This window comes from Manis pentadactyla, chromosome 1 (assembly GCF_030020395.1).
Source record: "Manis pentadactyla isolate mManPen7 chromosome 1, mManPen7.hap1, whole genome shotgun sequence".
Taxonomy (NCBI): Eukaryota; Metazoa; Chordata; class Mammalia; order Pholidota; family Manidae; genus Manis; species Manis pentadactyla.
The window spans coordinates 165,959,386-165,986,191 of NC_080019.1; positions in this window are offsets into that span (position 1 = coordinate 165,959,386).

A 26,806-nucleotide genomic window follows, 5' to 3' on the forward strand; every position below is an offset into this window, starting at 1 on the left:
CAAGTGTACCTCCTGAATGTTATGTAGTGCTGATTCCTCATCTTCACCACAGGTAGAGCCTGCGTTCAGGGTCTCATTTCTTCTCACCTGCACCACTATAATAGCCTCCTATTGATGTCTCTTCATTCAGTGTCCCCCTTCCAAAGGATCCTCCACAGGAGGCCTGATTTGCAAGGTTGGGCATCCACCTCTGGGGGACAAGATAGGATGTGAATGACGCCCCCTGTAGTCCTTACAGCTCTAGTGCCAGTGACTTGGGAAATGGAAAACAGGAGTACATGAGGCTTTTTTATATAAACCATCCAAGGAATTCAGGAGTGAGAGTTTATAAAAGCACGTTTAATTTAATTCTGTAGCATGTATACATTTTTGCTCAGAAGACTTAACTCTTGTTAAATATGATTCACTTTTTTATGGCTTTAAATTATACCTGGCTCTGAAATAGGGAGATTTTTATGATAAAAATTGCTTTCCTCCTGAGCTAGATGCATAACCATCCATGGAACAGTAAGAGTAACTTAAATGAGAATGATTACTAAAGGCAACCTCAAAGAGAAGGTAGATAATAACACTTTGCATTCATACAAGCCTGCCTTTCATCTGAGTATCTCAAAGGCAGGCAAATCATAGCGGGCGCTGTGTTATGGTTGAAAATTACAACTGTGTCATTTCCTTATTCCTGAGTGTTTCCCTTCTAAAATGTGATACTGAATTAAAGCATCTCCAGAATTCAATGTGTATTGATTTTGAGCACAGGTTTCTCTTTTTCTACCTCTCTAACATCAACTCCAAGTTGCAAAAGCATTGATGGACCACTGCTCTGTGGCTTTGAAGTGTTTGCTATCATTGGAGAAAAAGATAATGAAAAGGGATGGATGGATATCTTTCTAAGCTATTTTAAAGTTGTGGTTGAATAATGTAGATATGGCGATAGAGATAGAACATTCCTGCTCCCCCCAGAATCAATTCACTCATGGTGCTAAAAAACACTTCAAGAACGCATCAGAGAGCTGGCCTGTCTCTCTTGCCATTGCAAAAGAGGTACAGGATGTGCTCAGCGGTATAAATGGAAATTATTTCAATTAGAGCCCCGAATTACACTACTAAAAGTGTTCTATACTATAAATGTTCTGTATATTAATGGTAGATGTGGAAATTTCCAGAAATATATTGCTGTGATCCTCTTTACACACTTTTTATTGTGAGGTTGCAACCCTGTATTTTTTTGGTGGCTTTGAAATGTTTCTTTAATACCTTTCTAAAGGCACATGAATTTTTGACCTCTGACATGAAAGAAGTTAAAACAGTGAGCCTCTAAATTTCTGAATAGATAGGAAAAGTACATTTTTTGAGGTTAATCACTTACAGAAGACATAAAGTAAGCAAGCAAAAAGTAAACAATAAGTTTTTTCCCAAGGTAATTAAAATTTTCATGATAAGTAAGACCAAGTCTTCCCATTAAAGGAACCAAAAGGGCCAGACTACACATTCTTAGATAGCCTTACATTTAGACATTTCAAATAATCTCCAAATGAGGTTATCCATATAGCCATCAATACAGTATAAGGATTAAAAGAAAAATATGGCATTCATGTGACCTTGTTAGAAATTAATGTTTTCTGCAACATTTTCTTTAGATTTATGTTGTCATTTCTTCTTTTTCTAATGTACATGGAAGGTCAAAGAATGAAAGTCTCTTGGGCCTTTCTAATGGTGATATTGTGATTTGTAGTAAGAAATATATATCTGTAATAGAGCTTCTAAGATCCTTGAGATTTCTGAAGTGATGAGAGCAGTAAGGGTGTCTTTTGCTAACCTAATGAGGTGATTTTTAGAAAGTACCTAGGAATGGGGACTGGTTGCCAGTGGAACCAACCATGTGATTAGGGGGTTGCAACTTTAAGTCCCACCCTGATATTTGGGGAGGAGAGAGGGGCTGAAGCTTGAACTAGTCTCCAATGGCCAGCGATTTAATCAATGTGCTTATGTAATGAAGCCTGCATAAAAACCCTCAAGGAAAGTGTTTGAAGAGCTTCCATGCTGGTGAATATGTGAAGGTTCTTGAGGGGCATGGAAGCTCCATGTCCTTCCCCATACCTTGCTTGATGCATCTCTTCCATCTGACTGATCCTGATTTATATCCTTTATAATAAACTAGGGATCTATAAGTGAAATATTCTCTGAGTTCTGTGACCCATTCAGCCACGTTAATCAAATCCAAGGAGTGGGTCATTGGAATCCCTGATCTGTAGCTGGTAGGTAAGAAGTGAGGCAGGAATTAGGGGGATGCAGGTAGCCTTAGAATTCATGGCCCCAGAAAGGGGAAGTCAGGAGGGGACTAGGGTTAAGGCTTTGCAATAAACAAGGAGCCACCTCCTGGGCATCTAGAGAAATCAGCAGCTGTATCCTGAACATCTGGAGAATTCAGCTTAAAAACAAAGGGGTCTTCCTAGCAACAAGCCCCTGCCAACCCTGTAAACTTCCTTCCTTTTGGCTTACAAACCCTAAAGAGCTGCTCTAACAGCCTCCACTCTTGGAGCCCCTCCTGTTTAGAGGGAAGCTTGTTCTTTCCTTTTCTTTCCTCAATAAAAACCTTGCTGGCTGCTCCATACTCTTGTCTGATGGCTTCATTCTTCGTTGCCTCCAAGACACAATCCTGGGAAAAACAGCATCTCAGCCTGTAACAGAAACACAGGTGACAACCTGGATGTGTGACTGGCCTCTGTAGTAGGGAGGGGAGCAGTCCTGCAGGACTGAGCATTTAACCTGTAAGATCTGATGCTCTAGTTCTGAGAAGATGGTGTCAAATTTGAATTCAATTGTGGGACACCCAGCTGGTGTCAGAGAGTTGTTTGTTGGTGTGAGGAACACCCCCTCACCTCCAGGGTGGAAAGGGGTACAGAACCCTTACTCATAATTACAGAATGTATTTCAATAATATCAGCAAAAGGGAAGGAATATGAAGGGAGAGGGAAGATGGAAAGAAAAGCAAGAGAAACTCAAAGACACTAAACAGGAAAAGAAAAGCAGCACGAAGTGAGAGTTTCAGGGAGGAATATAAACAGGAGCAAAGAAGAGAGAAATATGAAAAAGAAGGGTAGGGGCTAAGTATTCGATCTTAACTTTGTATATTTCTATATTGTTTAACTGCCTAGGATGAACACACTGAAAATGACAGATGAGTGTTATAACCATGCAATTTCCTGATTCTTGAGAGTGTTTTTCTGTTTGTCCAGTACAGTCCAGGCTGCACAGCAAGGAAAGAAGGGTGCTGTTTACTGTTACGGCCTGATGACAGGAACCCTGGAGAACCTCCATCTAACTCTTCATGCTGCATTTTCTTACTCACCAAATTACATTCCAATTAAATATTGTCTTCCTATGAACATTTGGCTAGAAAGAAAGGGCCCATCCCAAAGGAGTTAATTGATTCACTTGAGAATTATATTTGTTCTTGCAAATTGGCATCATTCTGTTTTACGCCTCTGTCTCCCATGATGTTATTTACTAAGATAATTCACTTGGAGCTGAAGAATTCAGATTTCCAGGTTTACAAGCTGGAGTATAAAGCCCTAGGTTTCTGTGCCCGTAAGTCATCCACCAGTGGCAGCGACTGCAGTCTGCTTGCTCCCTCTGTGTTCTTCACACTCCACCTGCAATCAGACTTAGTGAATAACATCAGTTCAGTGAATGAAGTCTTAAATGCAGAATATTGAAAAGAAAATTAGTGTATTTTCAAAGATAATACATCGCAAAGACATAAAGTACCATCAATTTGAAAAGTGAAAGTTTCATGGAAAGAAAACGTATAAAAAATATTCCAAAATAGGAATGGCTTTAGAAAATATAAAATAGTGAAAAACTTCAAATAGTCCAAATATCTAGCCATAAACAACTAGATAGGTAAATTTGTGATGCATTCATATAATGCACCGTTTTCCAGCCAGTAAAAATAATGCTAGAGTAATGTATTCTTACATAGTGAAGAAACTTAGGCATATGTTGGAGTAAAAAGAAAATTTCAGAGCAATGTGCATACTATGATACCATTTTTATACAGCAGTTATGTGGAGAATGGGAGAAAGGATTATTGGCAATGTCAGACATTTGTATAATGTTTGAAATTCTTGGAATTAGTGCTATTTCTATAATTAGTTAAAAAAATTAAAAAGGATTACCCCCTGTCTCCTGTGTTGAAACTCCATTTTACAATAGAGTATATTTTTACCTAAAAGTATTATAACCACCTAACATTCAAACTACACTAAAAAGAAATTTAATTTATTCTGCACAACATTTAACAATTGTGCAGTAGAGTGAAAGAAAAGAAATCATAACTATCCAATTCATCAGGCAGGATGAGAGGTCGGGACAGCCTCAGAAATGGGGAGCCTGGTAGTTTGTATTCAGTGTTGCCATCCTCCCTGACATGCCTGGGATCCTCTGACCTTCTTTACCCAGTGACACAGGCAGCACCCAAGAGCCCAGAATCTTACACACAGAGGCACTGTTCTGAAGAATCAGTCTGCGAACCTTGAGAGTGATCATTATTACTTGCTTCCTACTCATTCATAAAACCGATTTTTGACTGATTTCCTCTAGTCATGCTCTTTGTGTGGGAATGTATTAGGTAATAGGAAAAATATATAGATAACTATAGCAGCTAGTATTTATTAAGCACCTATGTGCTAACTGTTATATTTACCTTATCTCATTAAAATCATTACTCCTGTTTACAGGTGAGAAAACTGATGATCAGAAGGTTGAACAGTCGTCATACAGTTAATGAGAGGTGCGTTTAAGATTCCAACTCAGATGTTTCTTTCTCCATAACCTGAGATGTTATTAACCCCTGATGGGGAAGAAGAATTTTCCTCAACTGCTGGAGGTTCTTCTAGCTGATCTGAGAATCAAATTGACATGAGATGATTAACAGAATTAAACACCAAAGTTTAACTACATACATATGGAAGCCCAATAACAAAATTGAGACCCAAAGGAGTGACCAAGGCAGGCAGCTTTTATACATTTTAGACAAAGAAACATAAATCTGTGAGGAATTGATGGGACAAAGAAAAGTTAGCTTTGGGAGCTTCAGTTAGAAAGCAATTCTAAAAAAGCATTTGGGCTGGGGTAGTAGACTAGTAAAAAAGGAGCAAGATTTGTTTATGCAGCCTTCCTGGCTCTGACTTCCCTATCTGATGACAAGGATGCCTTCTGCGCTCCGGAGGCTGGGTTGGTACATTCCACGTGGGAGATTTATTTCCTGGTTTCCAGGCAAGGAGGACAGAAGCAGGGTCAGAGAATTGCTCCTCTGTTGGCTGTTTCTCCAGCTGTTTCAATTCTAAGTAGTATGCCAAAGTGGCACATTTTGGGGCAGTCTGCTCTTGGCACCCTACAGCCCTAAGCCAGTAGTTATCAAAATGTGGACTCGGACTAGCAGCAGCAGGTCACCTGTGAATTTATTAGAAATGCAAATTCTCCATCTGTACCCCAGATCTACTGGATAAGAAACTTTGGGGCCTAAAAAGCTATTTTTAAAAATATCCTGCCGGTGATTTTAAAGTACACTAATGGACTTTTTCTCCATGTCAATTTGAAGATCCACTGCCATCATGAACAACATTGTGTAGGGAAAATGAAAGTTCCACTTTCAGAATTCTCACCCGATCCTGATGTTCATGCAATGATATAATATTTAGCCTACTGCACAGGTGCATACTTGTATACCTATTGACAATTAGCTATTACTACCTGTGTTACTATAACAAGAGCTCCACTGGGTGCTAAGAGCAGAGGAGAGCAGAGCCTGGAGCAGAGTAGAGCCTGGACCTGAGGCAGAGGCTGGAGCAGAGACGGAGATGACTTGCTACCTGCAGACTGCCCTGGGCAGACATGACTCTAGCACTTGACCTGCCACCACGAGATGAAGCTTGGTAGAAACCCTTTTACTCTCCAAAGTTCTGTTGTCATTTTTTGGTCTCAGTGAATCCAGAGTGAACTTGCTGGGAGCTGGGAACCCCCTTCATCCTGGAGCTACACTCGGCAACTATCTGGACCAGGACGTCCATGACCAACTGACCACTTGGGTGGAAACAAACGGTCACTGACATCCTTCACCCTGGGAAGACAACAGTATCTAAGACAGAAAGTTGGGAAATCTAGCCAAATGTACAGACCGCACCAAATGTCATCTTTGTATTTGGATTTGGAACCCATTTTGGTGGTGGCGGGACAACTGGCTTTGGCATGATTTATGATTCTTTGGATTATGCACAGAAAAATGAACCCAAATATAGACTTGCAAGAGATGGACTGTATGAGAAGAAAAGACCTCAAGAAAACAGCAAAAGGAGCATAGGAACAGAATGAAGAATGACGGAACTGAAAGGCCCATGCTGGTGCTGGCAAACCGTGAGCTAGAGACTGGACAGCAAAAGGAGGAAGTATTCTCCAGGGGCTTTATCTGTGGTATTAGTGCAGATTTTTCATGAGAGAATTAATAAGCTAAAAACTTTAAAAAAAGTAAAATAAAGTACACTAATGCCTCAAGTTATAGAGCAGAGTTATCCAACTGAACTTTCTGGGATGATGGAAATGTTTTATACAATCCAGTGTTCAGTAAGGTAGCTACTAGCCACATGTAGCTACTAAACATTTGACATGCAGCTAGTGTGACTGAGAAACTACATCTTAAATTTTATTTATTTTAATTAAAATTTTAAAAGTCACGTAATGGTTCCTGGCTACTATGTTGAATGGCACAGCTATTGTCTCCTTATATCCTGGACTATGGTTCTCTTTGAGATCATCCCTGAACAGTAAGGAGTGCTACTAACACATCATGTAGCAACAATTAGGGCAGAACTGTTTCACCTACATTGGGTAAGTGCTGTCTTGTGTAGGACACATTATCCAGAAAGCTTCCACTTTTTCTATGTGTAGAGGTAGTTTTAGAAAGAATAGAGGAGAGCATTCAACCCACATGTCCCTGATACTAGCCACACAATACCAAATGCAGTTACTAGGTTGTTTACACATATAAATGATTCCTTATAGACAGTGAACAGTGCTTCTGAAGCATAGTAAGATGAATCCCACAAATATTGACCTAGATATGAATTGGTAAAAGGCCACAAAAATTCCTGACAGGACACATACTTTTTCTGAAGCATGTAAGAACATATAGGTATGATAACTCATTTGATGTGATTCAAAGGCAATTGCCTCACAAGATGGCACTTTAGGAAGTAGCCAGCCTGAAATGCAATGAATGTAAAAGAGTCTGTAAACTTAAAATTGTCATCTGGTTTGAAAGTTGGGGAACTGAAGAGAGGCTTTGTAGTCATGTCCTATTTTAAACCAAACAGTAGGATGGAGAAAACGAAAATATGTTAGTGCTTGAATTTATTTACAACTGAGAGAGAAATTCTAGCCAGTAGGTATAATTATCCTTGATAGTACAGTGAAGCAGATACTAAGTATATTAAATCCCTTCTGCTCACCTTGGGAAGTTCTTTAGCAGGAGCCAGAGGTTGCCTCTAACAAACATTGACTCCTTTTGTGTCAGTGCTGATGAGAATTTATTGATGAGCACTGCTGTGTTCCTGAGAGAGGCATGATGGAAGTTGAGCTTTAGGGGAGTGACTCTGGCAAGACTGTGGGACTTATATTGTGGGACTGCCTCCTAGGGACTGTGAAGACCAGGATGAGGCAGTTGTTGGTGGCACTGGATAGGCAAGGAAGGTGGTGTGAAGATTGCAGAGGTAGAATCACATGGAACTTATATGATATGGGGGGCTTGAATTTCATTATAAAAGTGAGGCTTAAGGAGTATTATTCAGCCATAAGAAGAAAACAAATCCTACCATTTTCAACAATAGTAGATGGACCTAGGGTATTATGCTCAGTGAAATAAGCCAGGCAGAGAAAGACAAGGAGCAAATGATTTCACTCATTTGTGGAGTACAACAACAAAGCAAAACTGAAGAAACAAAACAGCAGCAGACTCACAGCTCCAAGAAGGGGCTAGCGATTACCAAAGGGGAGAGGTAGGGGAGGGTGGGTGGGGAGGGAGGGAGAAAGGGATCGAGGGACATTATGATTGGCACACATGGTGTGTATGGAGGTCACGGGAGAGGCTGTATAGCACAGAGAAGACAAGTAGTGATTCTGTGGCCTCTTGCTATGCTGATGTACAGTGACTGCAATGGGGTGTGGGGAGGATTTGATAATATGGGTGAATGTAGTAACTACAATGTTTTTCATATGAAACCGTCATAAGAGTGTATATCAATGATACCTTAATTAAAAAAAAAAGTGAGGCTTAAATTTTGGTACCAGGGTGATGATGGAATTACTAACACCACATCTGAACCAAAGTGAACATGTGGATGAGAGATGTATCATGGCCTTAAAGGATTGTAGCACTTTGAAACTCTTGATAGGTGTTACTTCCTACCATGACCCAAATGTAGCAGAAAATGATTGCAAAGGTATGTAAACAGGTATCTCTCAGGCTTTGGCCAAGATTCTGGAGGCAGCATAGAGGAGAGAACCATACTAAAGCTTTCTTTATTAAAGAGCCTGGAATTGCAGATTTTGGAGTCCATTTAGTGGTCCAAAGTATAGCCAGCCTGATAAAATGTCCTAGTTAATTATCTGACAAATTTATCCCAGCTAATTCTTCCCTTCTTGAGTTTTACAAATTGTTCACAACTTTTATTCTATAGTATAATTACTTGCTAGATTGGCAGTTCCTTGATTAAAAGGACTATGCTTACTTAACTTTGTATCCCCAGCCCTAGTCTTAGGGCTAGCACACAAATATTGGCTAAGTAATGAGTAAATGACTGAATAGATGAACAAACAGCATGCTCTAGGGATTCCATTTGGTCCTCCGTATTGCTGCTGAGACTGAGCTTGGGCGTCTGGCCATTGTCTCAAATTGCTCCTGCGGGTGGGCTCTTCTGATATTGGGTATGTGTGACAGTCAGGGCTTGGTTAGCAGGTGGTGGTGACAGTGGCAGAGGTGGCAGTAGTGTGAGGTCAGGAGAAGGAATTGTGATGATGGATGTAGGTAAAATAGAAGACATCTAAGTAGGTACATTAATTTCTAGTGTCTTTCTACTTCCCTGTTACTCTGATCAAATTTTGATTTTCCTTTTCCTAATTCTCAGATACCTATAACTAAGAGGTAATATGTACACAGGCACTGTGCTAAATGTTGGGATGTAAAATACAAACATCAAGTCCTAGAGGGCAAGATATCCCATCCATGGTGTCTTCACTGTTCTCTTATAGCTCATGCTGGCGTGCCCAGTGAGTCTTTAATAACCTTCTTGCTTTTTAGTGCTATATGATATCCCATTATAATTTTATTTGTTTTTGAGAGAGTTCCCACACTTTAAAGAAACACATAATAAAGTCTATCTCACCTAAAAATCGATCTCATTCTTTTTTTATTCTTCTCAACAATCATCTATTTCATGTGGAGAATGTTTCAATCTTACTAAAAATTAACTTTGAGTCTTTACTAGTTGTAGGATATGTATTCAATTTCTTTTTCAATTTAATGGCATCTTGGTAATTGTGAAGTTCAGCAAAGTTTCAACACTGATATTTAATATTCTGAAGCAAGTCTCTTTCCTTGTGATTCTAATGTAGATACAGTATCTGTTTTGGGTTTGACAGTGACCTCAAATAACACATTGGTTAAAAAAACAGATTAAAATTAAATATGTGTCGTTTATTTTACATATATACATGTTTTTGTTTTGTTTTGTTTTTTGTTTTTTTTATTGAAGGGTAGTTGACACACAGTATTACATTACATTAGTTTCAGGTGTACAACACAGTGATTCAACATTTATATACATGATAATTCTAGGTACCAGCTATCACCATACCAAGTTGTTACAATATTTTGACTATATTCCTTATGCTATACATTACATCCCGGTTACTTATTTATTTTACAATTGGAAGTGTGTTTATATATATATATATATATATACATATTGTGTGTGTGCGTGTGTGAGGGCATCTCTCATATTTATTGATCAAATAGTTGTTAACCACAACAAATCTCTGTATAGGGGGGTCAATACTCAATGCACAATCATTAATCCACCCCAAGCCCAATTTTCGTCAGTCTCCAATCTTCTGATGCATAACGAACAAATTCTTACATGGAGTACAAATTCTTACATAGTGAATAAGTTACATGGTGAACAGTGCAAGGGCAGTCATCACAGAAACTTTCGGTTTTGTTAATGCATTATGAACTATACACAGTCAGTTCAAATATGAATACTCATTTGATTTTTAAACCTGATTTATATGTGGATACCACATTTCTCTATTATTATTATTTTTAATAAAATGCTGAAGTGGTAGGTAGATACGAGATAAAGGTAGAAAACAGAGTTTAGTGTTGTAAGAGAGCAAATGTAGATGATCAGGTGTGTGCCTGTAGACTATGTGTTAATCCGAGCTAGACAAGGGCAGTAAACATCCACGTATGCAGAAGATTTCTCTCAGAACAGGGGGGGGTGAGGTTCTAAGCCTCACCTCTGCTGCTCCCCATTTTCTTACCAGATGGCCCCCTGCGACTGTGCCTGTCTTAGATTGTTCCTCTATATACATGTTTTTAAAAGCACTTAGGGAAGCAACAGTTTTTAGTTCACTGCTGAACAAAGCAGCAGGTACAAATGAACTCTTTCCATCTTCCTTGTCCCTTGTCATTGTCTTCCAGTTTGAGAAATAAATGCATCACATTTTCTTACATGAAAATTGGATTCTTATTTTTATGATTATTATAAATATTTCACATTCTAAAACTTAGAAATTATGCAAGAAAAATAAAAGAACTAAGACTGAGTTTGCCAAACTCTGAGATGAGTTCATTGAAATTGGAGACAGCAACAAAACAAAGCCAAAAAAAAAAAAAAAAGCCAGTATGCAAGCATGGGCTCACTAGAAAAGGAAATAAAACAATCTGTCACTCAAAAGTGAAACAGATGAGGCTAAGCGGTGTGAGGCAAGGTTATGATAGCAACAGTAAATGAAAAGTTAATTCAAGTATGGTTTAGCCCACTGGTTCTCAAACTGGTGCCTACTGGAAACACCCTGAGTGTCTATTAAAAAAACATCTCTCTGGGCTTCACCCACAAAGTTTCTGATTTAGTAGGTCTGAAGCAGAGCAGGAACATTTACATTTCTACTAAGTTCCCAGCTCATACTGATGCTGCTGGTACAGGGATCACATTTGGAGAACCATTAATGTAGCCAAACAGTAGAACACTAGACATTGAAATTAATGATATGGATGTATATTTATTAATTGAGAATGATAAATTCATAATGGAACTATCAAGAGGGAGAGAGCCCCTCACTCCCACCCCCAGTCTCAGTCCCCACCAACCTTATCTCCTTCAACTCATTGATCAGCGTTGGTAGTTGCTAATATATCAACTTTTTATTCTAGAATCTTCTGATCCATAGTCAGAACACCACTGGTTTCCTTCAACTTTTTTCTAAATTTTTCAATTAAGTGGAAAGAATTAAGCTTTCCTTGTACAAATGGTATGTCAAGTTAAGCAATAGCCCCAGTGTCAGAAAGTTCTCTATGGAAAAGTTACAGATAGTGAATATGGAAAGAATAATAGAATGAGAAAGTCACTATATTGCATCTCCTAATGTAGTAATTCAGGTAACAACCATCAATGGATTAAACCAGTAGGTAAAAGGCTGATGGTGGTCTTTACAATGGAGGGATTCAGCAGTTATTACACAAATCTATTGATCAACCTTAAGTACAGAGAAACAGTTCAACATGGTGGTGCCTGATATGACACCATGGAAACACCACACACTAAATATTCTTGCCAAATATGGTGAGCCAGAATCTAATCAAGACTCTGTTCACCTCCATTTAAAAAACCTATGGGAGAAAAATAAATTAAGTGACAGCAAAAGGAAGAACACAGACACATACAGAATATGGCATATTCTAGGACAAATCGATGACATGGGGAAAAAGTTAGAGTAGCCTACTCTAGATTCAGAGATTTAAGGGATGTAACAAGCAAATGTGATATGTGGACCTTTTCTTAGATCCTTGTTTGAGCAAGCTAAATGTAAGAAGAAAATTTTGAGACAGGGAAATACACGGCCTGGGTATTAATTAGCCAACACCAAAATTTCATTCTTAATTTTGTTAGGTTGATATTAATATTTCAGTCAGTAAAAAAATGGCCACATTTTAAAAGATGCATGCTGAAATATGTAGATACAAAATAATACCTAGAATTTGCTTTAAAATAGTTTCACAAAGAGGAAAAAAAAGAATAGAGGAAGGAAAGTGACAAAAGTTTGGTAAGTGTAGTGTCCAGATACTGCGTATATGGAAATGAGTTATAGTGTTCCCTCAGTTTGTGTTTAAAAGTTTTCATAATATAAAAAATATTGATAAGAGTAATGCAGCTTCCAAAGCTGTTCTTCTCTTAATCCTAATTTTTTATAATGTTCAAATTTGAAGTAAATTTTCATCATCCTAATAATCTATTTAGAATTTTGCCTACCTTGCTTATCTACCATATGACCTTGGGCAAAGTAATTATCAGGTTACTTTCCTGTTAAAAGCTCTTAATATATAATCTACCTCAGGGTCCTTAGAGGATTTGAAGAGATAGTGAATGTAAATCTCTTTACACAGAGTCTGATACATAGTAACCACTCAGTAAACAATTGTTATATAAATAATTGTTTTTCTTTCCTGTCCTTCTAGTGAATCAGGAGTTACTTTCTTTGCCTCTCAGGTGAAGCATCTGTAAAAAGAGATATTAACTAATAGTAAGGATATTGTCTAAATAAATTTTTAAATGATGGGTTCTTCTAGTACAGTTAAGTTAAATGACATTTGTTATCATTTGTTAATGATATTAAAATACTTTCAATGGGTTTTGGGGCTTGGGAAATGATTTTAAAACAAACATACTTTCATCATTCATTGATGCTAGTATAGCTTGACTTGCTCTTAGTTTGCATACCTAAGCTATGTGCATTCTTCAGAAAAAAAAAAACATCTTCTCTAAAGCTCTTCAAGGTGCCTAGCTGAATTTGGAAGTAGGATATAATCCCAGTTGATTTAATCAGCTGCAGAACTGTCTTCCTTTAATGATGGGATGTCAGTATTATAACTGTGATGTTTTTAGTATCATGGGAGAAGATCCAGAGGGTCCTGGGAGGCAAGTGCAGACAACTCCAAGTTCCTTGGTAACAGCAAATCTGCAACATTTTTTTCTGAAAAGCAGTCAGCAATGTTTATTGTGCACCATATCCCAGATATAATTCTATCTTAGGTGCTTAGGGATATAGCTGTAGGCAGACAGACAAGGACCCCAAACACAGGAAGTTTAGTGTTAGTGGAAGAAGAGACAAAGAAATCATCCAAATCATTTCAGGCAGTGCCCAGTGCTGGGGGAAAGGAACCTAGGGAAATGCAATACAGACTGTCAGGGGGACTTTAGATGGGGTGGTCAGGCAGAAGTTCTCTGAGGAGGGAGCATAGCAACTGAAAATTAAATAACAAGAAGGAGGCAGTTATACCAAGAGCTGAGGCAAGAACATTCTAGGCAGAGGACAGAGCTAGTGCTACAGCCCTCTGGCAGGAACAGATTTGATCAGGGACAACACATAGAAAATATAATGCATTTGTAATGAAGTTACTGATTGCATTAAATGCTTAAGATGACAGTACTAATAGTAGAAATACTAGACCTTAGAAGGGGGATTAAATTCAAAGTGTCCAGGAGTGATGCTGATGATCCTAATGTGGCAGCAAGAACAAGCAAGGCTGGTTGACAAAGGCCCAGATGTCACAGGATGAGCCAGCTGAGTTCCTGAATTGGGTCCCATAACTCTTGGCCTAGTCTCAAAGCCATCATAAGAACACGATCCAAATGGACTCAGAGCGGAATATTTTTTCACTGAATATCGGAAAGAAGGCAGACTAACATCACCACTGTAAAAGGCTGTGGCTTGTGGTGACTCCCTTCTCCCCTTTGCAAAGGCCTCCTGAAAAAGCACTGCAGAAATGTCATAAAATGTCTAAGTTCTCTTTACAGTGTTGGTCAGCAAATATTAATATTTATCATAAGAGAAATAAGTCTTGAACTGCCATCTTCTTCCCAGCCTAATTATTTTTAGTAATTTTGAGTGAAGTTTTCATGTTCATGAAGTTATTTATCATTCTACATGGATCCTTCATAGGCGGTTTCAATACTTTTGCTGACTAGTAGTCAAATGGTAGATGTAAAATAACTACTACTTGTTGAGGCCCAAAGTTTAGCAAAAAAGACAATGAGATGCCGTTTTCAGTGTTCCTCTTAGAGTTACAATGCTTCAGAAAGGTGATTCCAGTTATATCTTTGTTGTGAGGCTAAGACAGTGTGAAACTTTGGAATGCCTCTTTCCCTTTTCCTTTACACCCATCCTCCATATGAGAAGTTTAATGTGTAAAGAAATCACTGTATTAAGGGACGGAAAGCTGCCTACTGCCATGTAGGGATCAGGGGACCCTCAGTGGCTGCTTTAGAAGTCTGCCAAGAAAGTGACTTAGAGGGCTGACACAAAATCCTAGAGGGCTCATACCAGTGCTGGGTGGGATTTGGGAGGAACCAAGTCCTCAGAGATGCAAATTAACTGGAATACCAGTCCTTTTTCTAAACCTTTAGTCATTTTGAAGAAAAGGCCTTTCCAGAAGCCTGGTAACTTGAATAGCAGGGGACTGACAGAGCTGAGTTTTTCGTTCTAGGCCTCCCATTTGAAGGGCATTAGGAACTTAAGACTCAGGTTCACTTTTGTAAGAATATTGTGGGTTTCGTAACTTGTTCAGGGTTCTTTTATTTGACAGTTGGTGGCCTTGTATGTACAGGGATCAGTTAATCGTTAACATTAAAAGCCAGTGTGTCCGTGTGCAGAGCCAGTCAGACGCTTTTTCAGTGGGGTGTCAGTTCTGAAAATCCCCAGGGAGAGAAGCCAGCGACCATCCCTGGGAATTGCCTGGGGAGGGGAAGGGGCGTTGGAATAAGGAGGGACGGAGCAGAGGCGATCAGCGAGCCTGAGAAAAAGCTGCGGGCTGCCCGCTACCACTTTAGGGTAGTGGTTTTCAGCCTTTGGAAGAGGAGTGGCTTCCAGAACTCTGATGCCGTGGGCGCCGCAGACCAATCCCAGCAGCCTCTCTGGGGCGACTCAGCCCTGAGGGTCTCTTCCAGAGCCCGAAGTGGTCGCAGGGTGCAGTCAAGGTCTTGACCCCTGCCTCAGGGAGCACTTTTCCAATTCAACCGGCTTTCGAATCCCCCAGGGAGCCTGTTGAAATGCAGATTGGGATTCTGGGTGTCTGCAATAGTGCCGGAGGTTCCGCATTTTCTGCGGCTCCCAGGCCATCCCAGTGCGCGGGGGCAGGGCCTGTGGGAGGAAAGCCTGTGACCTTAACTTTGGACAACAGCTGATTCTGCACAATGATTTTTTTTGCCTACCTTTAAGCTGGTACTCAACATCTGAATTCCAGACTTTTAAAAATATAAATCTTGAAAATCCCATTAAATTTCAAATAAAATCTAAATGAGTTACAACGGCTCACAGATCTTTTAATGTGACACGGACTCCTGCAGCTCCTGCAGCAGGCCAGACCTATCCTCCGTGCAAAGCCTCTTGGATTACGTCCCCCTCTGTAGCCTCAGGGACTGCTATCTCTTCAGATTAATTCACATCCTTAGCCCTTTTGGATCACCCATTCTAAATAAGCAACCTTCCCTGCGCCTATAGCCTAACTCCCATCCCGCGCCCCCGCAGAGCAGTGATCGCTATTTGAAATTGGTCTGCTGATGTGTTTGCTTATTGCTTTTCTGTCCACCTGCACCAGAATATCAGCTATGAAAGAAAAGCTGCTGTCAGTCTAGGGCACTTCTTCATTCCCAGCTCCTGGGAAGAACCTGATGCATAGATGGATGCATACACACAGAAAGTGAAAATGAGTGATGATGGGAAAATCAGCCATATATACATATATATATGCACACACACATATAGCAAGAGAATAAATTTTCAGTAAATACAGGCTGTTGCTTAAGAAATCATAATGATCATAATGATCTGGGTTTTTCTGATAATTGGTGATTAGAAGTGTCGTTGAAACAATGGGGTCATCTACTCACCATTGTGTGCCTTACTGTGGTGCACACAGGACTTCTAATACATGGTTTTAGGAGAATTTTAATGAATTCATACACATTGCTGAAGCTGAATTCACATTTACAGTGAGAACATTACCCAGTTATGAAAAAACACTGCAGGCATAAACTAAAGCAAGATACTTATGTTCTTTTCAGACCTTTTGTCTTGTTGAAAACTATTATCCCTGGAAGCATTTGCTGAGCCTGGCTTCCCTGTGTGAAATTTTGGCTCTTAGACCAATTGAATTCTCACCAAAAGTCCCTTTGGCAGATTACAGGTAATAAGTAATGAAGACATGTCTGTGATCAGATTGGGAGGTACAAATACTTAGATGGTTTTTATGTTTTGATTTCTAGCTAATCTTTTCTCAATTACTCTGAATTGAGTAAGTACTCATTGTACTTAATTGCACTTGAGTTTGTGCTCTTAACACTGGTTTTGTAGATTGTCTAACTTTTATATTTAAATTGAAGTGGTAACAGATGATGTGTTCACATTATTACAAAACTCATATGAATATAAAGATAAATATGACAATCTCCCTTTTATCCCTGACTGTTGTTTAAAATGATTAAAGAAGACAATTTAGGTGATATAAACAAACAAACTTTATTTTATTTCACACTTCATGAAGCAGGCGGTCTTATCCTAAGGGTGCAGAGACCTTGCAAAATGTGGTGTGGAAAGAAGGAAGCTTCTAGAAGACAAAGAATAAGGAACAAAGGAGTAAGTACAGAGCCCGGAGCTGTTGTGGCGTTTGGAATAGGCTGAGTGGACATCGTGTGATCTTGGTCAAGTGGAGCGCTTTCACGGACATGAATATTACCTAAGTTTTAGTTTGCTGACACAGCCCCCTGGCAGGAGTGGCTCCATTTTAGGCCTAGAACTGTATTTCAACACTTTAATCCCCAATTCCTCCCCAGGTTGTCTGTTTCTTTTGTACCTTTCAAGAAATGTTCTATGCAGCAACAGTGCTTCAATGTGTTAATGTGCAAAATGGGATAATGATAATTGCCTGTCTCATCAGATTTATTGAGGATTAGATGCATTAACACATGTGAAAATATTTACCATCATGCCAGGTATATATCATGAATTTCATGATTTTAAAAAATCATAATTAGGCATATACTAGTATGAAGGTTGTATTTCAGTACTGTCCAAGTAAAAATTATATTACGAACCACATGTAATTACTAAAAATGGATGAAAGGCATATATAATAAAAAATAATTTTCCCTCCCACCCATTGTCTGTCTTACAATTCCCCTTTTCAAAAGGAACTCTCTCTCTATATATGTATATGTATAATATATAATGTATGTATATATACACAGAGATGTGTAGGTTATTTACTCTTTATTTTTATACACATTTGCTGCATTCTTTCTCAAATAACAATTCACATTATTAACTTACTGGGATAAATTATGTTTTATTGAAATCACAAGCACACTGTGCCTGCCCCTGCCTCCCACTGCCTGTTCCATTGAGCTCCATTGAGTCCAGCACAGCCAGCCCACAGGTCCTGTGCTATGACACACTTCACCTACCACTTCCCTCTTTTCATGGTAAACTACCATGAAACCTTCGTTCTTGAGGCATTCATGGTGGGCATTTGATCTTCCCTTGGCAGGAATACAACATACACATATTGAGTCAGTTTCTGTTCTTTTCACATTAGCCCTAGACAGTTAGAATTGTGCTCCTTGTGGACAACTCAGCCAAAACCACACATGTTCAACATGAGCTTTTGAAGTTTGGGCAGCACTCATAAAAAGAAATGCAGAAAATGTTTCTGTTTTAAGGTTATCATCAAAATGAAAATACAAAATAAAAAAGAGTCTCATAGAGAACCTGTAGGCCCAAGAATGTCTGAGGTTGGGAAACACAAGCCTAATTATTTTTTTATATGTACTCTTCAGGACTCAGCTCAGTAAGATTTATGTGACAACATTCAACCACCAAAACTAAGTCAAGTGGCCAAGTTGTATGTATGTGTACCACAAGGTACTCCTTTAAAAATTCAGAGTTAATTACTTACATGGTCATGTGCTTAATGCTGTCTTTCCCATTACAGTGCAAGCTCTGTCACAGGTACCATGTCTAGTTTATCCACTGCTTTATTTCTAGTGCATAGCACAATGCTTTCACATAAGAGGCATTTAAAAAATAGTTTTTGAGTGATTAAGTAAAGCAAATGTGAGTCAAAAGACTTTACCTTGGTCATACTGTCTTTACCTTGGTCTTTATGACCTTGACCAGTGATTAATTTCTTTAAGTCTCAGTCTCCGTATTTCATAAAATGAGACAAGTAGAATAGATTAGAGATTCCCAAACTTGGTATCACCTGGAAAGCCTTCTAAATAAAACAGATTGTAGAGCTCTTCATATAGACATTCTGATTTATTAGTTTAAGGGTAAGTCTAGATAATCTATTTTAAAAGTTTCTGAGATTATGGTGTACAGCCAGGGTTGGAAAATTTGAATTGGTTCTAACAATTGTACTTTGTTTGTATTAGTTTTTGACTTGTGTTCAAAATATCATAATTGAAGGCCTAATATATGCTAAATATTATAGTACTGGGACTGCTCATAAGAAGATTATTTAGATTTCCTGAACCCAAAGACTTGTTGGCTGAGGGACACATAAGTGATCTAATAGCTTTTGAACACACTGGCAGCCCTGGATGTGGCAAAAGTTTGACAAAAGGCATTAATCTCAGGCTGAGGTTTAGGGAAAGATTACAAGAGGAGATGAAAAGGGTTGGTCACCAAAGATGGGTAGGAATTAACCAGGAGAGGGAGGTATGTGAACAGGAGGGATGGGATGTGCAAGAGCCCAGAAGCACGAGGAAACCTAATTCACTGGACTCTACGAATGGTTCTCAAAGTTGTGGCACAGCCAGAGACAGTAGAGTTTCGGGGAAGTCTCCAGAGAGGAAACTGTCTCTGTGGCCAAGAACATGGGTTTTGAGGCAGAAAGATCTGTTTTAAATCTTGGTTTTGTCATTCTTCTGTGACTCAAGAAAATTAACTTGTTCACACTGTTTCCTTATTAGTGAGGTGGGGAAAATAATACCTCTCTTGTAAGAGTACTATAAAGATTAAATGAGGAAAAATGAGGCTATCTATAAATAGCTCTTAACACAGTGCCTGGTGGATTGTAACCAAAACAATATGCCCCAAAAAGGCAAGTTCATTGTAGCATTACCTTTTTGTTTTTTGTTTTAAATAATTACACGGTACTGATACTGTATTTAAAGCTTTATTTAAATTTAAAAAATGTAGTTACTATTGTCACATGGAAAAAATTCAAATAATATAAAAGGATGTTCAGGTAAAAGTAAGTGTCCTCAAGCCCACCTGTCTGTTCTGTTGTTTGTTCTATACAGGGGTAAGCAGGATATACCAATTGTGGAGATATTCTGAAGCACATCTGAAATAGGAAAAAAACTGAAGCAATCAAATGTCTATCAGTTTGGAAAAGTGGATGTAGAATAGACACCCTTTGGATGCTATGCAGCAATTAAAAAAGCAAGTTGCATAATGATGTGCTCATTGTAATATCTTCCTTTTAAACCCTCATAATAATGTTACATATATATGTATATACTTACATATACATATTATGTCTATAAATATATAATTTCATGTTTATAATCATCTGATGATTAAAAATTAGGTGCTCTTTACTGTGGTATTTTCACAATCTAATCTAATCTTTTAAATATTTATATTTCAATGATATAACAGTGTGCTTAATGAATAAATGTATTTCCTTGTCTCCTAACTTGAGAGAGTTGCTTCTAAAAGTAATTTATACATTGTGATAGGATTGCTGAATAGATGTGTGGCTCTGATTTTATATCCTTAGACCCTAACACATAATTGGGAATTATGTGACCATCTTTGACAGGGTGTCTATGGACACTGCAATTTTTTAAAATTGAAATATAGTTGACATACAATATTATATTAGTTTGAGGTGTACAACATAGTGATTTGACATTTATATACATTACTAAAAGATCACCACAGTGTAGTTACCTTCTGTCACCATACAAAGTTATTACAATATTATAGACTATATTCCCTGTGTTGTACTTTATATCCCTGTGACTTATTTATTTTATAACTGAAAGTTTGCACTGCCTAATCTCCTTCTCCTGTTTTTCCTATCCTGACTCCTTTGCCCTCTGGCACCCACCAGTTGGTTCTCTGTATTTGTAAGTCTGTACCTGTGTTTGAAACAAAACAGATTTCTGTTTTTTAGATTATACATATAAGTGAAATCAAACAATCTTTGTCTTTCTCTACCTGGCTTAGTTCAACTAGCATAATACCCTGTAGGTGCATCCATGTTGTTGCAAATGGCAAAATTTCATTCTTTTTTTATAACTGAGTAATATTCCATTGTGTATCTATATGCCACATCTTTATCCATTCATCAATTGATGGACACTCAGATTGCTTCCTCATCTTGACTATTGTAAATAACGGTACAGTGAACATAGGCATGCATGTATCTTTGGATTATTGTTTTCATTTTCTTCAGATAAATACCCAGGAGTGGAATTGCTGGACAGTACGGTGTTTCTTTTTTTTCATTTTTTGAGGAAACTCCATACAGTTTTTCATAGTGGCTGTACCAATTTACATTCCTACCAACAGTGCACAAGGATTACCTTTTCTCTACATCCTTGAAAACACTTATTCCTTGTCTTTTTGATATTAGCCATTTTGACAGGTGTGAGGTGATTCTTAATGTGGTTTTGGTTTGCATTTCCCTGATGATTAGTGGTGTGGAGCATCTTATTATTTTTAAAAAAATTTTTAATTGAAGTATAGTTGGTATACAATATTATCTTGGTTTCGAGTATACAACATAGTGATTTGATTACATTATTAAATCCTCACCCCAACTAGTGTATTTACTATCTGTCAACATGGAAAGATAGTACAGAACTATTGACTATAATCTCCAGAGCATCTTTTCCTGTGTCTGTTGGCCATCTGAATATCTTCTCTGGAAATATTTTCTATTGGTTCCTCAACCCATTTTTTAATTGGATTATTATTATTATTATCATCATTTTTGGTTGAGTTGTATGAATTTTATATAGTTTTGATATTAACCCCTTACTGGATATGTAATTTGCAAATATCCTTTTGCCTGAAGAGACAGATCCAAAAAAATATTGCTAAGCCTGATGTCCAAGAGTTAACTGCCTATGTTTTCTTTGAGGACTTTTATGGTTACAGGTCTTACATTTAAGTTTTTAATCAATTTTTAGCTTATTTTTGTATATGGTATAAGAAAGGGACACTGCAATTTTATTGAATCATGGTACACTAGTAGAAACAGGTGAATATTTTAAGTATGACAAGCCATGTTATTTCTTTAGATATCTGTAACTATATAAAGTCCATCCTTTACTTACTAATAGCTATTTTCTTATGCATTAAATGTATACACATTAATTATAAGATACAGTTGTATTTCAGAATGATTCAATGTGAAAAATGACTTAACATCAAGTGTATATGGTATTTCAATGACATTTCTGTTTAGTACTTTGTTAGGGAGATATAATGAAAGAGGGCAGCTTTAAACTATGAAATCTCATAGCTTTTCCACTTAGGTTATTGTTTTCCATTCAACATTTTAATTTTTAGTCATTTCTTAGTGGAAGAGGTTATTGGTTGCATTACTTTTCTTTTGCCTGTGACAGTTCAACAGGCCTCCATTTCCTTTAGGATTTTTAAAAATAATATAAAAATGCATATACTACCAGATTTCTTCTGATTTTTTTGTTTTCCCTCTTTTTTCTTTCTTTCTGTTTTGTTTTTTTTTGGTTGAAGTAGACTGGGGGAAGAGGAGAACTCACTTGTTATACCAATGACAAGGTTCTTCATTGTATAGATCCCTCAACTTTTGCCCAAACTTTTGGGGCCAGATGTTTCAGAAATTAGAAATCATCTCATTTTAGAAATCATCTGATTGTAGGAATCAGGTAATATAATACATATGCCATATTCCATAACATGCCCAGGGGGTCTAGGATGGTACACCTTATGCAAACACATCAACATTTCACCAGCATAATATGTTTTTAAATTTATTTACATAATAAATTATATTTACAAAATAACTAAACAATATATCTAGCCTTGTATAGGTTCAAGACAGGTGCTACTGCCAAATAAGTTTATGCCAAACTTAGAAAATGTACTTTATTGTATTGCAGATACAGGATTATATGCTCATATATATACACACATGTATGTGTTTCCACACACACACACACACACACACACACACACACACACACACACACACACACTCACCTATATACAGTTCTTACATCCATCCAAAGATGTTAGCATTAGTAACTTCATTATTTAATAAACAATCTTCATTCAGATAATTTTGCTTGGCTTGTGAAGAACACTTTTTTCCCTGTCAAGGTACAGTGCAGGATCTTCTGTAATTTGAAGAAATAATTATGCTTTCTTTTTCTTAGCAATTCTTATATGTCAGTAGGGAATGGAAACAACCGTTAGGAACATTGCAAAAGCATAGGCTTTATAAGTAAACAATCACATTTGAAACCCAGTGCCCCCATTAACTGGCACAATAATGAAATGTCAACAGGAGCTCATGTACGTCAAACTGACATTCAAGTAGAGGTGGGTAGTGTTTGACTTTGGGGAGGAGGAAAGAAGTAGTGACTAATAAGGGCAAAGAGAGGCTGTTAGATGCTAAGATTTTGTTTCTTGATTTTGGTGGTTGTTGCATGTTTACATTATGATAATTCATCAGCCTGTACAATTATGATGCCTGCATCTTTCTTCATGTACTACTTCTGTTATTAATATTTAAATGCTTATTAGATAAAAATAATAAAAGATCTTAAAAAAATAAAAGTGGATCCTAAAAAGAAGTGACAGACTAACTTCTGTAATCCACAGATCCAATGTGGAAAATATTTCATAAAAACCAGGTATACAGTAAAAAATATTGAAGAATATCATGGATATTATTAAAATTAGATATAAACATACAAAAATGCTTAGTGATTATCAACAAGAGATATATATCTATGCATCAGTTAGTAAATGCTGCTTCTGGGTCAGTTGAATAAAACAGATTGAATAACACATTCTTTGATCAGGAGATTTTTCCTGCTACTTCTGGAGTTATGGGGTATAACTCATCGATCATGAAATAATAAGAAACAACTGTAAATAGCTTAGTGTTTTTATTACATAAATTTTTAAAAATACTTCAGAAAATATTTTATTTTTACTCTGAAGACTTCTTTTTTGAACTCAAAATGTTTGAAAAATAGTTCAGAAAAATTATTTTCTGAAAATGACTTTTTCTTTTTCTCAAACTGAAATGTTTGAAAAATAGTTCAGAAAAAATATTTTTCCTTTGAAGACTTGTCTTTTATGGAACAGTTAGGGAAAATTTGGTTTAGATTTTAATCTTATGGGCAATGGGAAGCCATTTTTAAGAATGGGAATGACAATTTCATTTCCAGTTGTGGCAGATGTGAAGGCTAGAAGAAAAGTAGAGAAATAACAGGGGTCTGCTTCAGTAGTTCAGGCAAGAGATGAGAACCTTAATTCTGTTGAATAGCAGGGTCAACTGAGAAGACAGAATTGATGCAAGAAATTCAAGATGGTAAAATTGACAGGCTTGGTGGTAGTGATCCATGCCCAAATCCCTCTTGAATGGTGTTCAGTTTTTCCAGTTCGTGGGAGTGCCATTGGCAAACAGTCTTCCACTGCCACCAGCCCCTTCAGGGATTGTATCAGTTGTAGCAAGATCTTGTCCACATCCAGTGACTGATGAGGAACAGGTACAGCTTCATGTACATGCAACCTGTGCAGTCTCACAGTGCCCCATGACAGAAGGGGCCTAGTGCTTGGTTTAATGCTCCACTGTCACCCCCTTGGAAATCTTAATTATCAAATAAAGAGCCTTGCATTTTCATTCTGCACTAGACCCTGCAAATCATGGAGCTGGTATTGATGTGTGAGTATAAAGGCCTTGGCATTTAAGCCCATTGCAGGGTAACTCTGAAAAATTACTTCTAGCTTCAGAGCTCCCCATGGTGTCAGTTGAGACAGTTGTTGGACTTGCTTTAAAGCTGATTTCACTTTCCTTATGCTTAATCTTGCTCCATTCACCTTTCTTCTACAGATGTTGCTCCCAAGGGGACTCCTTAATAAGCTTCCTGCACACTAAGCTCCATCTCAGAGTCTGCTTCCTGGAACACTCAACCTGCAAATGTGACATTTTGAATATAGGAGCTGAGGGCAAGAACAGGGATCAGGGACAACTCTGAGATGGTTTTCCTTGACTTAGTGGGTGATGATGCCATTCATAGGGTAGGAGGCACAAAAAAGAGGAGCCTTTTATAGGGAGGGAAAATATAACAAGAGGTTGTGGTATTGGACTTTAAGACTTCAGTTTTGTAATTTTAATTTTGATGTGACTGAAGGCCACCCAGGAGATGACCACTTATGAGATATTAATCTGAAGCTCTGCAGAGAGGTGTGGGCTGGGGTCATGGGCTGACTTAAAGGAGTGGATGTCATTGTCCAAGAATAGTAATATAAAGAGGGCTGAGAGGAGACAACCACTATCTAAGAGTCGAGCAAAAAGATCCAGCAACAGGCTAAAGAAAGAAAAACCTAAAAGAAAGAAGGAGAACCAGGAGAGAATGTGTGTGGTTGGAAACCAGACTGAAGTGAATTGAACTGGAGATTATTTGGAGGTTAGAAAGGGGAGATGAGTGACTCAAGGCCAATTCATCCTGATGTGTGGCTATGAAAGGAAGGCAAGAGATTGGGGAAGCTGGTAGGGTACAAGCTCAAGGAAAAAAATTTTTTTTGATGTTTTTAAAGATGGAGGACAGTTGAGAATGTTTATTTTGCTAAAGAAAAGAAAAATGCACACTTTAGAATAGGCATGCTTAGATTCTAAGATGACTGGCACAGAATTAAGTGGTAGCTCCTTTGTTACTCCCTGAATCAAACCATCACCTCTCTCTTCCCCATCCTCCCCTCAAAATAGTAGTATTTAGTTTTAACTTTTGCTATGAGCATTTCTGTAAAATCATTCAGCAAGGATGCTACTTTTAAGCCAGGAGAAATGATGAGCCCATTCTCCCCAATTCATCCTGGTGTCAGACTTTTGCAGAGTGGTGAGTCACTAGAGGGCAGACTTGTCACACTGCCTTAGAAATAGGATACGTATTGGTAAATTCAGACAGAGCAAAGCGGAAGGCCAAAGACAGGAAAAGGAAGATTTAATGCTATGCCTTGGTGTTCAGGTCTAGAGAAGTGAGTCCCTATTGATCATTTCTTGGCTTTGGCTAACATGGTAAGCCATTATTGACAAGCCGGGTGATAACAAGGATATCCTCTTCTTTTTTGCCTTCAAATATTATTTTAGCTGCCTATATTTAATTAGAACTGATTCATTTCCTCTCGTTTCTTCAACAGATATTTATTGAGCATTATCATGATTGTTCAGGCACACCAGGTGCTGGTAACACAACAGTGAAAAAGACTCACAAAAAGCCTTGCCATCATGGACCGTATATTCTAGGGTGAGACCAAAAATAGATACATATAAATTATATAGTAATTTATAAAATTAAATATTATACTATATAAAATAATTTATATAGTATATTATAAGCTGCTACATGCTGTGGAGAAAAATAAAGCAGAGAAAAGGATCAGAGGGTGGAGGGAATTGCCATCAAGCTAACTGCTGGTATAGTTGTGTTCTGCACATAGATGTTTGGGGAGGCTTAAGTAGGGACTGAAATTCAGCCAGTCTGCCGGGGAAAAAGGTACCTTTTATGGACAAGTCATGGCTGGGCTTCAGGAGGCTGCACGTGGTAAACAAACGACGTGCCTTTAAGTGGAGTACTCATTGAACTATCCTTCTGGGACATTTGAGGTCTTAAGCTTCTGAGCCCTTTGAATATAAGCCTTTACCTAAGTTTTACAAACTCTATAACAACTTTCTTTTTGTTGACAAAAAAATCAGGTATTATAAAATTAAAATTTAATTCAAGTCCACAATATTCCATCAGTTGTGTTCACCTTCTCTATATAGCCTGGCAGGCTGTCATAGACTAGTAAATGAGTTTGACGAGATTTCTCTTCACAGAGTCAGGCTGAGCGTTATTCCATATTTGGCATTGTTGATATTTTTGCATTGATTATGTGAAGATTAAATCCATTATATTTTGAGGATTCCAAGTGAAGGTGAATAGTCTATAATTTGCAGGGCTATCACAATTTTTCATCCAAAATGAACATAGCTTCTGCCCTTTCAAATGTAGCACATATGCCCTGTCTTCCAATGTTTCTTAGTAAGAGCTAATGGCTTGGCAGTGTGGGCTAATTTTTTAAATATTTTCAGTTGGGTGCCAATTAGCCCTCCCTATCTAAAGCACATTTCAACATTTTCTTCCCAAGACAGTCTTGTCTGCCACTCTGTTGGTACAGATGGTACATATTAAATGAATTACAT